Raw genomic sequence first — 16,175 nt, 5'->3', positions numbered from 1 at the left:
AACCCCTTCCCCTCCTCGCCGGAGTTCAACTTCGATTTGCCGGAATTCATGTTCTCCCAGACCCAGTTCCGGTCTTCTCAGCCCGGGTTTTGGGCGTCCAAGACCAACACGACCACTGCTGCAACGTAAACATCAACAACCTCTCCCCAAATTTAGAGATCCCAACTTCATAAAGAACCAGACACAGTCAGCGAGTCGACAAAAAAACCCAAAAATCCTCCCACCCCAAAAAGGAACCGACTTTCCTCCGCTGCAAACCTTAATTGAAAACCCTTGATCGGAATTGACACAATTCTCCGGTGAATCGAACATCCCAAAAATTCGCTGGCTCGGAAATGAAAGCTTTTCACTTCACTCTGTGATTTCCTCTCTCTCTCTCTCTCTCTCTCTCTCTTAACAGAGAACCCTGGTCCAGACGTGGCCCAATTCCCAGATTCCGGCGAATGAGATTTCAAGTCCCGTGACCTTCCTCTCCACCGGCTGGGATTTTTTCCTCTCCACCGATTGGGATTTTTGGTTAATAGAACAAAGAAATAAAGTTTATTCAGTTTTCATTTTCAATATAATAATTTATTCAAAGCAAATTGTGGAAAAGTCTATTTTGCCCTCATTTTGCGACTCATGTGCGTCACACATGGTCGAGATTGACGGAAACGTGACGGAAAATAACCGCAGGTATGACGGAGATACGAAAAATTGAGTCTGAGTATCACTTTGATAACTTTGTAAGTTCAGGTATCATATTGTCAGTCACCCCAGTCTCCAGACACTGTTGGTGCAGAAAACCCTTCCAAGATTTGTAATCTGATTGCCTAGATGAATATGGTGAACAGAAGCCTCTCAATTCTGTGCTCTCTCTTCCCCAACTCTAATACCCGCCAACTGGAGAAAACAAATTTTTTGGTTTGGATTTGAATTTAATAGATCACTATCAACGTTGTGATCTTCTTTTGGACTCGATCTTTTATTTTACCTTTTCAATGAAGAATTGGCCAAAACGCTTTATGATTGGGTATGTTTTAGCTTTTTTATCCTGGAGATTTTGATTTTGATTGGGATTGCTTTTGACTCTTAACAGGTTCCCATCTGCATCTGGGATTTCAACTTCTTTCCGATTTTTGTAATTTGGGTTGATCAGTTTTCACAATTTGATCAAACTTCGCTGATTGAGTTTCGTATCAAAATCTGGATTCATTTTCAGAGGATGTGTTTCCATAACTCAATCTGGATCTACGACACTTTGTGTCTAATTCTGTGACTAATTAACAGTCACCAAAGTTGATTACATCTTCCATGCTTAATTGCTTAGTGAGAGAGAGTGATGGCACACATTCAGGACTTAAGGATAACCATGGAATTAGGGGGCAAGCGTCAATAGAATCCCAGTCTAGTTTTGTTTATGATTATATCTTTTTATTTAGTTATAATCGATTTTAGTTTTGATCTATTCGGTACCCATTTGTACTTGTGGGTTGGTGATCTAAAATCATCTCACAAGACTCTTTTGGATGAAGGAAGGTAAGTTCTGGGTTGGTTAACTTGATGAAGTTTTAGAGATAATGAAAAGAAATTGCTATGCAGTTTTGGGTCTCAAACATTTTTTGTTGTTGTGACTTAATCGACAAGACCAAATTTGCTGCTGCAATTTGCTTCAAGTTTCTTCAATTATTATGTAATTTTCAAACTTTTTATTTGGAATGCACCCCAGTCTGCTGTTGTTAATTTGGTACAATTTCATCTAGACTGGACAATGTCATATTCAAATATTGTAATCTTTAAGTTAGTACGAATAATTAAACCACATCAAGTCTCTAGCTCCTAATCAATTTCAGAATTTGAATGGAGTTCGAACTTGCATTCGGTTCGGTGGTGGTTAAAAAATAGGATCGGTTTTGGCCCGAATCCAGTCCTAACTGCTTTTTATCCGAAATGAGTAAGGTAAGACAGAAAAATGAATATTTATGTAGTGATAAAGAACTTACGAGTGGATTGAGCAATTGAAATTAAAGGACGTACCTTGTATGTCCTGTTATTTGGTTATGGAGTTGTGATCAGCTGGGAATGAAATCTTCACTAGGAGTTCGTACTTTGAGTGTGAATACCTACGGTTCTTCTTGAAAAAAGAACAGAGACGTAAGAATGTGCAAACATATGGAAGTTATTTTCTTTTTCTGGTAATTTTTGGAAACAACTCGCAGAGCAAAAGTAAAGCAAATATGAGAATGACACAATCAAATCAAGGAACAGATCTGGAAATCAAGCTAAGGGGGTTTGTTTTCTGAATTTTATTGGCTTTTTGAATCTGAGAAGTAGAACTATATCAAGAAACTATAAGCATGCTGCAGGGTGGAGTACGTACTCAACACAAATGAAAACAATGAAAGCAGTGTTTATTCTTTCAGTTTATGATATGATAAAGGTCAAGGAGGAGTTTTACTGGGTAGTTGCTACTTGCTAGGTAGGTTGGATCACACATGTCATGTATATATGGAGCTATAAAATAAGAATTTGAGAGTCAATGTGTAAATAGTTACCGGAGACCCACGGATGAGAAAGTTAAGCTTGAACCAAGCTAGATCTCACTCGTTCTTGATGATTACACCTTAGATTCCTCTTTGCAGTTCTTGAGAAAAATAGTGAAGATTGGTGTAAAGATGCGAGAAAAGAGAGAATGGATGTTCCGGCTGTTTGGTGCAATGGTGCTAGAGAGTGAAGGGAGATGTTATAGTCTCTGCTGTGCTTTTTTGTGTAAGGAAGAGATAAGTAATGTTGGCATTTGAATGGTTAAAAAAAATGAGGATTTTCTTTTTGCTTTAATTAATTGGTGGCCTTTCTACCTGAGGAAGAGATTAGGAAAGTCGGCATCTGATGATCAGAAAAGTAAAAAAGATGAAGATTCTCTTTTGCTTTAATAATTTGATTGCTTTTTTGCGGGAGGAAAAGATAAGGAACGTAATTTCCAGGCATTATAGATGAAGATTTTCTTTTGCTTTAGTACGGCTGGTCTTTGCTTTATTAATTATTTTATTTTATTTGGAACAAGCTTTATTAATCATATTTTTTTATTTAATTTTTTTAAATAAAAATATCATTCATTATGCAATTTAGCAAGCAGTACAACAATGACTTGCTCTTAGGGTTGGACATTTGAACCCAAAAACCCGTCCCATCCCATCCCGGACAATATGGGACGGGATCATTAATTTTTTTTAGTGATTGGGATGGTCCTATCCCGTCGCGAATACTTTAGGATTAGATTGGGATTGTAATTTCATTCTCGAGCTCATCCCGAAATAATTATATTTATAATTTAAATTAAATTTTTAATATGTTTCAATTTTTGATAGTTTGTTTGTGATAATTTTTAATATTTATATTTGTCAATTACTCAATCTTCTTGAGTTATTTCTAGTTTTGTAAAGCCATAAGGTTTGGATTGATGATTTTTGTATGGATAATGCTCATATATGTTGGTATTTGATTATTTTGAACTTTGAATGATCATTATCTAAATTGAATTATACATATTATATTTAGATAATTTAAAAATGGAAAGATCCCGAATGATCTCGAACGAACCCGAAACCAAAAGGAATGGGACGGGGTGGGATCAATTTTCAAAAAAGGCAATCCCATCTCGTCCTGTCTCGTTGTAAAAATTGGATTTGGGTTTGAGATCATGGTTATCCGGGCCCATCCAATCCCATGCCCACTCCTACTTGCTCTTGAGGGGCTGTCAGAAAAAATTATTATTTAGAATATACTACCTAACATACCCCTTCCACGAACATACTACACCCAATATATGTACCTTAGTACACCTACCTTTTTTTAATTAAGCTCGAAACAAGAAAACTTAGTACTCCGAAGATGAAAAAATTTTAACAACAAAGCTACTGTTTTTCTTATTGATCTTCCCTACTTTAAAAAAAAAAAAAAATTAGGGATGGAGACCCAAAGTTAAAATAAAAATTAAAACCTTAAAAAACCTGTGTGCCCAAACTGACTAAGCCCAGATTAAGATCAAGTCCCACTTAGGAGCCCAATACCATAAAACCCACAAGGCCCAGCTTTTAGAAACCCTAGCATGCACCAATCTCCAAAACCAGGCCCAAAAAGCCCATGCACAGCAAGTCCTATTGCCACCACCACCTTGAACGCCACCGCCAAACCTTCCATCTGAAAGACCGCCGACATCACAGAACGGCCTTACTCCAGCCTTAAAAACCTGACAACACACTATGATTCGATGAGGCCCAGTCACCTCTCAAGCACTAAGCACCACCGTCGTCAACTGAGAAACCACCCTCAACGTCGCCAACCGCATAGATGCCATCCACTAGAGTCGGTTGGAAAGAGAATCTGCTTCGACCCGAAACATACCACTCCAAGTCCCCATGCACCCCCACGCCGACACAGTTATACAATTGACAATAACAAGAAGAAGCACACCCATATCGCTGCATGACTTGAACCCCCGAGCACCAAGACTTCCTGAATTCAAAATCTAAACACCCAATTCCAAATATTGAAGTCACCACAAACAGCAAAACCCCACCGCCGAAAACAACCCCTGACCATAGAACAAAGTCATACCCGACCAACACAAGAAGGCCAACAACAACAAAGAAGGAGCCACGATGAATAAGATCACCACTGTCGCTAGAAGAACAACCAGAGAGGAGGGAAGGCCCAACCTTTCGTGTCGTAGGTATAGCGCTGCTAGGTTTAGCTAGCTGAGAACGAGAATCCTCTCATGAGAGAGTCAGAGAGGAAGACATTTTATCATTTTATGACTTTATCTGATTTATGCATTTCTTTTTCGAATTTCATTTTTTTTCTTCTCCCTCTTCTATTCACGACTTTGAGGAACTTTTGCACACCAATATATGAGAGTTCGTTATTCTCACTCGCTAGCCTTGATCGCGAATTGACCAATGATGATTTTTTGTCCTTTTATTGAAAACGCCAGTTTATTATATTTTCATGCTGTTTACCTCGATTTTCGCAAATGCACTTATAACCTACAAATAAAATAAAACTGACAATAATTAATAATTACTTTGAGGTTTATCTCTAATAATCAAAATACAATTACATTATAAAAATACGTGCAATCAGTTTCTTTAGAAAGTCCATTTCGGATATTTAGATTTCAAAATCTCTGTGAGATTAACTTTGCCATCTCCATAATCTCTCTGTAGTCATCAATGATTTCTATTTTTTATTATCTACTCATATTAGCGGTGGTCTGTCTCTATTGGGTGTCGTGAAGACTGGAGACAGTGGTAGAGTGAGTCGGCGGGTGAGTTTTCGCAGGTGGGGATCCAGATCAGGGTCGGGTCGCTACAAACAGGCTGTTGTGGGCAACGTCATTGTGGCTTCGGGTAACGGCAGCGTGTGCTGAGGAAAGACTTAGGCCACGTTTGGTTCACGGAAAGGAAATGAAGGAAATCAATTCCTTGCTCTTTCCATAGGCATGAGAAATTGCAATTTCCAGCAATTTTTCTTTCCTGTGTTTGGAAAGACTAGGAATGTAGTAGACGATCCTGATCACATGGTCAGTTGCTGACCATGTGATCAGGACTGATGTAGTAGAATACACATTTTAGTTTCCATTGCAGGGGTAGTGCAAAAATCATACAAACAACAAGTACAGTTGATTATATTAACAAATAATGATTTTGAGCAGGGACAATTTAGTCATACAATTTTGCACGTGGGTGGGGCCGTGGGGGGGGGGGGGGAGAACCAATTTCCTGAGGTGGGTAGGGGGGAACCAGTTTCCTCCTCTTTTTCCTTTCCTTTGGGAATCATTTTCCCTTCCTTGGCCAATCCTAAACAAAGGAAAACACAAGAAAGGAAACACTTTCCTTTCCCAATACCCAGATTCCGCGAAACAAACACAGCCTTAGTGTAAGCGGCGATTCTGCTGATAGCTTGGTAGACGATTTTGTTGACGAAGGTCAGACGACGGTGGTGATCTAGTGTAGGCTACAAGGGAGTTTGTGTGACTTTGGTTCGGGCCTTTCCTTCTCCTGTTCACTTCTGGCTTTCTTATTAGCTAGTTGTGGACCTTGTGACAGTAAGGGATTATGTTTGCGCTTGGGGGTTATAGGCTTAATTCATTTCTTTGTTACTTTTTAGTTTTGTTTTTTATTTGTAGGGTGCTTTTGAGCAGGCATTTGTTTGACTCGTGTGCTTCATGGTAGGTTCTCAGATGAATGTGGTGAAGTTTCATACAATAATTACGTTCTTAGGCAAGTTTTTGCTTTCTCTCTTATATATGAGTTGTGTAGGGGTCTAGGGCATGTAGTTTAAATTTACCTTTGTAATTTAGGTTAGTCACTTTGAATAAAGTGTGCATGTGGTTCTAGAATGGATGTTGTTTGGTAGGGATTTGTAACCCGGTTAGTTCAAAAAGGCAAAAGCAGTATCTTTATGCTTTGGGAGCTTAGGCTTAGGTGAATGTAATATCTTGGCGGTAACTTTTTGAAGTTGTGAGAATATATGAATATTATTTCCCCTAAAAAAGAAAAAGAAAAATGAGAGTCATTCAATTGCTACTCTAAAATACACAATAACATGGATAATCAAACATACAATAATAGCAATACAACCTAGCCTCACTTAACTTTTCGTGCCATCAATAAATATAAAAGATTAATCAATGAGAAAATGATGAATTAATAACATTTAAAATCTAAGAAACATGTTGAGCAAACGCCAATTTCGTGTGAGGCTGGGATATGCCGAAGTCGGATCTGATCAGAAGTCTCTGATCTGTTTTGATTCTAGGGAATCCGATTTGGAGAAGGGAGAGGATGGGAGCAGCGTCGCGTCTAGCTGGCTAGCTGGGGACGATGTAGGGCTGAAGGGTCGGCCCGCATTCGCCCGGTGCAAAGGAGTGGCCGGCAGTGCGAGGGGGCGACAGAAGCAGGCGGGCTGGTGGTGCGCACAGTGCAGTCTGCAACTTGGGCTTGTGCATGATGGAGTTTGGGCCAAGGCTCTAGCTTTGGGTCCAGATTGTCTTTATTTTACTTTTATGTTATATTGGTTTATACTTTTAGTATTTTTTGGCTTCTTGCCGGAAATAAGTTCCTACCACTATTTGGTAGGGCGACGTGGGATTTTATCCCGCTATGCACTATGCACACTCAGTGTGACTTGTCTGACCTAGCAAGGCGGCGAGCCATTTACTTGATCAAATGGACACAACCTCCTAGTGGTAGGATGAAATGGAGTGTCGTCAGATTCGTTTCCGTGCGGCAACATAGTAAGAAAGCTGTGCTATTTGTAATTATGCTTCTTTGTGATAGAGTTATCTTTCCGTTATGTCACCGTTTTATCAAAGCAAATGGAGTAGCCTATTGTGCACTATTTGCTAATTGGTGCTTGGTATAATACAAATCTTTAGTGGAGACTCCTGTTATTATTACGGGACGTTCTCTTGATGCTTATTGTAATATGGGGTTTAGGCTTTACATCCACCCTTTGTATTCGATAATTTCATTAATCAAGGCTTGAGGGCAGCCGGTTTGGCCCTTTAAAAAAAAAAAAAAAAAAAAAAAAAAAAAACTTGAAAAGACATTAAAGAAAATAAATAAATAAAAAGAAAATGGTGGGAGAAGAGGATGGGGGTAATGCACCGATGTTGTGCGTCTAAAGATGTGTTGAATGACGTCGAATCCTCATTTTATACGAGTCTTCATTTAATTCTAATAGAAATATGACTATTCCAATTAAAAAAAGAAGGGGTTTTGTCCATTTACCCCATTTCTAGGGATTTTTTTCTCCCTTACCCCATTAAGTTTTTTTAATTCCCTCTTACCCAATACACTCTAAGGGAGTCTTCCCTAATACCCCATTAAGATTTTTTTTTTGTTTTTAATTTTTTTTTAATACCATTTTACCCCTCACCCCTTTGTTACTTAGAGAGAGAGAGAGAGAAAATGGAAGAGAGAGAAACTATAGGAGACTTCGCCAGAGCCCGTCACCGGCCGCCGGTTGCCGGAATCCGGTCACCGGTCGCCGGAATCCGGCCAACTTTCCCCGGATTCCTGTCACCGGTCGCCGGAATCTGGCCAACTTTTGCCGGAATCCGGTCACCGGTCGCCGGATTACGGTCACCGGCTGCCGCCCACCGGAAATTGCTGAAAATCTCACCGGAAAGTTTTTTTGCCCCCAATAGACATTTATTGCCCCCTAATAGAGGGGCAATAGACGTCTATTGCCCCCCAATAGACGTTTAGATTACCAAAATGGTAATTAATCTTCCTAAAACTACACAAATAAAACTTTGATTAAAGAAAAAAAACGATGAGATTACATCAATTTAAAACGTCTATTGCCCCCCAATAGAAGGGCAATAGTCTTCTATTGCCCCCCAATAGACGTTTATTGCCCCCCAATAGACGTTTCGATTACCGAAATGAGAACTAATCTCCCTAAATTTAGACAAATAAATTTTAATTAAAGAAAAAAAATGAGAAGATTACGTCAATTTAAAACGTCTATTGCCCCTCAATAGACGTCCATTGCCCCCCAATAGACGTTTTGATCACCGAAATGAGAACTAATCTCCCTAAATTTAGACAATTAAACTTTGATTAAAGAAAAAAATGAGAAAATTATGTCAATTTAAAATGTCTATTACCCCATAATAGACGGCTATTGCCCCCCAATAGACCTTTATTCTCTCCCCTATAAAACTTTTTGCTTGCATAATTTATCAAGTACCAATAGTAACATATTACCAAGTCTAAGGATGATGATCAAGTTAATATTTCCAGATTTTTTTTTTAATGCATACTTCCAAAAATATTTGCAGACCATCAATAATAGTATAATTAAAACCTTGAAGACATTCATTTACAAACCATATCAAGAATTCGGTCGATCTGAAAGCAAAGGACACATTTGGGCCCACCACTAGTTTATTGGAAAACTGGTATGTTACCCCGTTCAAACTTACAGTCAGATGCTTCGATTCCAAAGTCGGAAACTCCATACCCCACTCCTCTGGACCTCTTCCACCCACCCAAACCCATCATACACATCTCCATTTTTCCATAAAACAACTAGGAAATCACAAGGCCACCTTCATTTATAATTCATTAATTTCAAAGCCATTGACCCATCACATTCATCTGTGCAAAAAGAAAACTCAGAACAATAACAATAACACATGAATTATATACCTTAGCCACGAATGCCAAAAACAACTCCTTTTCTTTGTACCTGAGAAAAGGGAGCTCAAATAGCTCTTCGGCATGTTTTTGCATGCTACAGGCAAAGTGAGCTGATCAACCAAGCTCCTCGCCATCCCATCCATGCTTAAAACCCTCATACATGAACTGACCTCTGAGGTCTTTAGTTGAGTCGAGCCGGCTGGACTCCTCCCCAAGCTTTCCAAACCCTCTTCCTCACTCCATTTCACATCCATCACCACCGAAACCGTCGAGTCATCCTCAGGCAGTCACTCGGTTCTCCGATTTGACTCCGGCCGAGTTCAGGAGAAGCCATGTGGGGCTCCGTTGAGTAGCTCAATCTGGTACGAGCTGGCATACGTAGCTCGATCTGGTAGGAGCCATGGCAGAGAGAGAGAGTAGCTCGATCTGGTACGAGCTGGCATACTGGGAGGTGAAGGGCCGGGTCAGGCGAGACGAGGCGAGGCGATCAGATTTGTCTTCCGGTTCCGGAGCTTCCATGGCGGGGAGAGAGAGAGAGAGAGAGATTGCAGATCGGAGAATGAAAGAGAGAGAGCAGCTTGGAGGGATGAGTGAGAGAGAGAATGGCAGGATAGTAGTTATTTAATTAGGTTGAGGGCAGAATAGTCATTTTACTGTAAATTGGGTTAGTGGGAATAAAAATCTGTTGTTGGGGTAAGTGAGATAATTTTTTGTTATTTTGGTGCTTTGGGTCAAGGACCCAAAAAAGAAACTCATATGAAATTTTCTGATTGATCAGCGTATTACAGCAAAAAAGAAAACGCTGCATTAGCCCAAAATTATGTATGAATCTGATCCTCGATCAAATCTCTTTCCTATCTTGAATATTCTTGCTCCATATTGGAAATTATCTCCCAGCTTGATTAAAACTACACCATTTATGTCCTACATCAATACTTTAACACTGTATATGCATGTCCTTAATTACAACTAGACTATAGAGCAGATAAGAAGTGGAACTCAAATTCAATGAGAATTACATTTACAGATCATAATTGTGCATGAGAAACATTTTGCCCTGCCTGCACTAGAAAAATTTGAGTTCATTCTGCGTTTCTTTGCAGGGGAGTTCAATTCGATCCACACATTATATTTGGTAAGGACTAAGTGACAAGTCTTCTTATATACACAGGTATCTGAAGGGGGGGGGGGGACTATCACAGCAGCAAGGGACGGTTTTTTTATTCGTCACTAATTCGCTGCAAGCCTACACAAACTGTGGACCAATCATCTGTTTCCTGACGCGGACTCGGACTTTTAAACCCGAACCCAGTCTCTCGTCGGATCTTTCCACAGTTCCCACCTTCGAATTTCCGATGGCGTTTCACTACACAAACATCACGCTTTTTCTCTCTCTACCGTCACCCTCTCCCTCTCCGCCTTCTCTCCCGTCGACAACTTCCTCTTCGACTGCGGCTCCACCGTGGACTCCGCCTTCGACGACGGCCGCCGCTTCGTCCCTGACTCGTCCACGTCATCTCGCTCAATTTCACTCCGAAACCAAAACCCTAATCCCAATTCGCCCCAAATTTACCAGACCGCTAGGGTTTTCCGGCGGCCGTCCAAGTACTAGTTCTAGATCAACGACCCAGGGACCCAGATGGTACGCCTCCATTTCCAGAGCTTCAATTCTTGTAATTTCGATTGGAATAGTGCTCAATTTCATGTCTTGGTCAATGGGTTTGTGGTTTTGAAAGTCAGCGACTTTGGACTTGGGGGTGTATTAGGTCCTATTAGGGCTGGGCGTCTGGACCCGAAGGACCGAACCGAACAGAGCAAAAAAGACCGAATCGGGTCGGTTTTAATATGGGAATTTTCGGTTCGGTTCAAAGACCGACCCGAATGTATGTAAACGGTTCGGTCTCGGGCTTCAAAAATTCAGAGACCGAAAGACCGACCCGAACCGAATTGTATCTGACTTGCCACTTGTCATTCTATGATTGGGTGATATAATAATATGTTAAATATTAAAAAAAATAATAACCTAAGACCTAACCCACCTAAGACATCGAGTCAAGACTAACCCGATCTTAGCCTCCCTCTGACCCTCTCTTCTCTCTCTCTTAGTCTCTCTCTCCGATCTCAGCTCTCCGTTCGCCACCAGCTCCATACCAGCTCCTCCGCCATTCTCCGTCTCCGAAATCCGCCTCCGCCAGTGAACCACTGGACGCAAAGCTCCAGAAATTCGCCGTCGCCGACGCTCGACGATCTTAGAGAAAGCTCTCGGATCTTCAATTCCACATGGTTTCGATCTAATAGTCGATTGACTCGATTCTCCTCGAAGCTTTGCAGTCTGCACTTCACTCCTCGCAGGTCAGTATTCAGTAATGAGTAATCTAGGGTTTTCAATTTCACTGCCAGTAATGAGTAATCTCAGCCTCCATCTGACCCTCTCTTTTCTCTCTCTCTCAGTCTCTCTCTCCGATCTCAGCTCTCCGTTCACCACCAGCTCGATACCAGCTCCTCCGCCATTCTTTGTCTCCAAAATCCGCCTTCGCAGTAGGCAGGCCGAGCAGCTAGGGGCCTGAAGCTTGAGTTATTCGACTTATTTCACAGTTTGTCACTTTGTGCAAAACTGCAGTTTTTCTGTTCATGTTTGATTAATTGATTGTGACTTTGTGTTTGTGAACTTTGTGAGTTTGTGTTGTAAAATTTAAGTTTGATTGAACATTTGAAATTTTGAATGTTTGAAACCTTGAATAGGTTGTAATGTTGTATGATCAGTTATGTTAATGAGTTTGTGAAGTTGATATGCATCCCAGATTTCCAGGTGCCAAAATGCGTCTGGCAGTTTTGCATCTCAGAAGTCCAGATGAGTTTTTGAAAAACTGGGAAAACAGCAAGCTATCAGAAAGTCTGGATTTTGGGGCCGAATAGCCCGAAAACCGAACCGACCCGTTTGGGATCGGTTTCTGTCGGGTTCCAGTTTTGAAAAAGCCCGAACCGACCCGAACCGATTATTTCGGGCTCGGTCTCGGTTTTACCAAATTTCGGGCCCGACCCGACCCGAGCCCAGGCCTAGGTCCTATGATTAAGGAGTACTTGATTTGGGTCGGTACTGGAAAGCTTGTAATTCGATTTGTTCCTGATAAAAAGTCAAGCTTTGCGTTTGTGAATGCGATTGAGGTCGTTTCTGCACCCAAGGACCTGGTTGCTGATACTGCAATGTATGTGAGTGATGGGAAAGTTGTGGGTTTGGTGGGTTGGCTAAGCAAGCTCTTCAAGTTGTGCATAAGGTTAATGTGGGAGGTCATAAAGTGACGCCCTTTAATGATAGTCTATGGAGGACTCGGATTACTGATGAGGAGTTTTTCGATTCGGGTTTCGGGTCGGAGAGGGTTTATTTTGGGGGGAGGATTAGGTATCATGTTGGAGGGGCTAGCCGGGAAGTTGGTCCGGATAATGTGTACAACACTGCAAGATTGATTCGTAGTACTAAGGCTTCGATACCGATTGTGAATATGACATGGGTGTTTCCTGCAGTGGGTGGGTATAAGTATCTGGTTCGGATGCATTTCTGTGATATTGCTAGTACTTCGCTTGGTTTGCTGTATTTCAATGTTTATGTGAATGGGAATTTGGCATATGGAGATTTGGATTTGCCTAAGGCTGCAAATTACATGTTGGCATCTCCGTTCTATGCGGATTTTGTGGTTGATGGAGATGACTCGGATTCTTTGATTGTAAGTGTAGGGCCATCAAGCTCGAGTGTGCCTTACGCCATTGATGGTATATTGAATGGTATTGAGATCATGAAGTTGAATAACTCAGTTGGGAGTCTTGATGGTGGCATTGTGCAGGGTGGGTTTTGAGGAGTTGGCCAAAAGGACATGTTAGTGTATTGGTTCCTCTGGGGGCTGCTGCTTGTGTGTTGCTAAGCTTATCTATGGTTACGCGTAGGAGGATCATGAAGAAGAAGGAATCTGCGGCATGGATGAAGCTGCCTTTGGATATTTTAGAAGTTAATGCCAAGCATGGAAATATACGTCAATCGGTTAAGTTGGAAAGCACTTGAGGATCAATGAAATAGCAGCTTTGGTTTTCAGAGTCTCTAAAGAGTGTTGTAATCTTATTGCCTGCATTGTATGGTTATGTAATAGTCTGAAGTTGTACAAGTTTCTGGCAACAGTTGCCTGTGTTGGTCTTGCCTTTGAAATCGACCTTCTCGAACATTTAGCAATTGGCTAGGGATTGGAGCTCGGCCTTGGTGTAGACGCCGCCGGGCCTGAGGGACAGCATATCAAAGAGGGATTTGTCAGCGCCGATGGTGCTCCACCACCTCCAGTCAAAGAACAAGACCTCCGAGACCCTGTACTTTTTGAAGCCACTAAGCCTGCTAAGCTGGACCACTATGTCGGCTGGCAAGCCGTGAGAGTGCCATGACTCGTTAGGCTTGTGCTGGGGATCTTGTTCTGCATCACCACGGTGGGTTTACTCCGCTTCGGTGTCTAGAGCATTTTCTGGGTGACCAAATCAAATTTTTTTTTTTTTTTTTGGGTAAATTGTGGGCAAATGGCCGCGAAGGAAAAAAAATGTTTTATTATCTCGTAGTAAAACAATTATTGCCCCCAATAGACAATTATTGCCCCCCCCCAATAAAAGGTTTTGAATTGACGTAATTTTCTCATCTTCTTTATCAATCAAAGTTTTATTTGTCTAATTTTAGGGAGATTTTTTTTCATTCTGACGACCTACAAGTTTATTGGGGGGTAATAAACCTTCCTGACGATCTATGAGATCTCTAATGACCTCTTTGGGGACCTTCAGTGAGGTTTCATAAACTTTTATTCCCCCCCCCCCCCCAATAAATGTTTATTGGAGGGCAATACATGTTTGTTAGGGAGCAATAAATATTTATTAGGGGGCAATAAACATGTCCGGTGACCTATGAAATCTCTGACGATCTCTTTGGGGACCTCCGGCGAGGTTTTCAGAGAAATCCAGTGGCCGGTTATTGGTGATCCGGTTCTGGCGGCCGGTGACCGGATTCTAGCGATCGGTGATTGGAGTCCCGCGGTCAGTGACGGGACTCCGGCGACCGGATTACATTGAAGTCTCCTATGGCTTCTCTCTCTTCCATTTTCTCTCTTTCTTTATGTAACAAAGAGGTGAGGGTAAAATAGTCTTTAAAAAAAAACTTAATTGGGTATTAGGGAAGACTATATATGTACTGAAATTTTTGATTTAATTTGTCTTTATTTTATATTTTGGTCTCTTATGTGGACCATTTCTATCTTATCAATGAATTGATGATTTGTTGTCATGTAAATATAATTTTTATTTACCTAAACAAATAGTCAATGGACAACAATTAATAAAGAAAAAATGTCCAAACTGCATCCACTATTGAACTACAAAATTGGACCTTAATTAAAATTTCTCTAAATATAAAGTTTGTATGTAATATACTGAGAGCAGCTCGTGCTCTAATGGCTGAGAGAAGAGCTTCTGTGTATGAGGTGAGAGGTTCGAACCTTGCCTCTTACCAAAATTTATCCGTTTTTAGAATTGTTTGGTCTGTATATGTATATACGGTTTGTACGATATACAGCTTTAGGCCATGACCCAATTGCTACGCTGTCGACACAATAATCGTTCAAGTGGGACGCCCCTTCTGGGGAGATAATAATTAGACCTTATGTAAATTCCACGAATCGAACCCACCATCTTGTGTTTCTTTTCAGAAAAAACCTTTAAAATTAGGGTTCTTGACCAAAAGCCCCAAAATGAACAAAAATTATCCCACTTACCCCAGCAACAGATTTTTGTTCCCACTTACACATTTTAACAGAAATTGACCATTTTACCCTCAACCCAACTAAAAAATTACAAGCACGCCACAGTGTCCTCTCTCTCTCTCCCCAGCGCGCCCCTTCGCAATTCTCTCTCTCTCTCTCCGATCACTCTCTCTCACATCCTCTGGCGAGTCCGATGTACTCGCGCCAGTGGAGCGGAGGTTCGAGCAGCCCGGGCTCATCTCCGGCGATGTCGCCGGCGCATCCTCCGTCGTGGCTCAATCCTTCCGCGACTGGATTCTCCACCGTCAAGCGGAACCAGAACCTCACCGCCAAAGCCGCCGCGCAGCGGCTTGCGCAGGTCATGGCGTCGCAGACGACAGTTGATGACGACGATCTCTGATTCCGATTCCCTAGCCAGCCGCCTCATGCACCGTCTTCTCCTCGATTCCTCTTCTCCACTCGATTCCGTTGTAGACGCAGACTTCAATGCCAACGAAGGCTTCTCCTCGCTCGATTCAATGTTGCAGTGAGCGTTGGGACTTCGATCTGAACAAGCAACGGCTCGAGATAAAGCAGCTCCGGTGAATTGCTCTGGCGATGTGCTCGAGTATGTTGACTTCACTGATCTGTCCAATAACTCATTGGATGGGTTCAGTATTTGATCGGAGTTGCCATTGTGATTTGAAGGTTTTGTTGAATGGGTTTAATTTTACAATGATAAAGAAGTTAGGTTTCCGGTCTGGTCTGCAACTGTGGAAGAAGAGAGAAGAAGAAGATTGGGTGAGCAGCAAATAGAAAGAAGAAGAAGTCGACTCCGACTGCAACAGGAATGGAGAAGAGGACATGGGTGCCCAGAGCTTTTCATTGGGTGACTCAATCAATTTCTCTGTTTTTTTTTTTTTTTTGGGTAAAATGGTGCAGAATGCCCGGATAGAAAGAAAAAATGAAGAAAAAAAAGTTCTATTGGGGCAATAGACATCTGTTAAAGCGTCTATTGGGGGGTAATAGACATCTATTGGGGGGTAATAGACATCTATTGAGGGGCAATAGACGTTTTGAATTGATGTAATCTCCTCTTTTTTTTTCTTTAATCAAAGTTTTATTTGTGTAGTTTTAGGAAGATTAATTACCATTTCGGTAATCTAAACGTCTATTGGGGGGCAATAGACGTCTACTGGGGGGCAATACATGGCTGATAGTCGTCTAT

The 16,175-nt window shown here is 41.4% G+C and overlaps 1 protein-coding gene and 1 pseudogene across 1 annotated transcript in view; one reads left to right on the top strand and one right to left on the bottom strand.

Annotated features, from left to right (window-relative positions):
• The window catches only part of LOC133716723 (probable disease resistance protein At4g27220), a 51,266-nt gene that overhangs the window by 8,252 nt on the left and 26,839 nt on the right, over positions 1-16,175 (bottom strand). The window lies entirely within an intron of this gene.
• On the top strand, positions 10,599-13,175 carry LOC133717832 (probable receptor-like protein kinase At5g24010; annotated as a pseudogene).

This window comes from Rosa rugosa, chromosome 6, assembly GCF_958449725.1.
Source record: "Rosa rugosa chromosome 6, drRosRugo1.1, whole genome shotgun sequence".
In the NCBI taxonomy this organism is placed as follows: domain Eukaryota; kingdom Viridiplantae; phylum Streptophyta; class Magnoliopsida; order Rosales; family Rosaceae; genus Rosa; species Rosa rugosa.
This window is presented reverse-complemented; position numbering and strand designations above follow the sequence as displayed.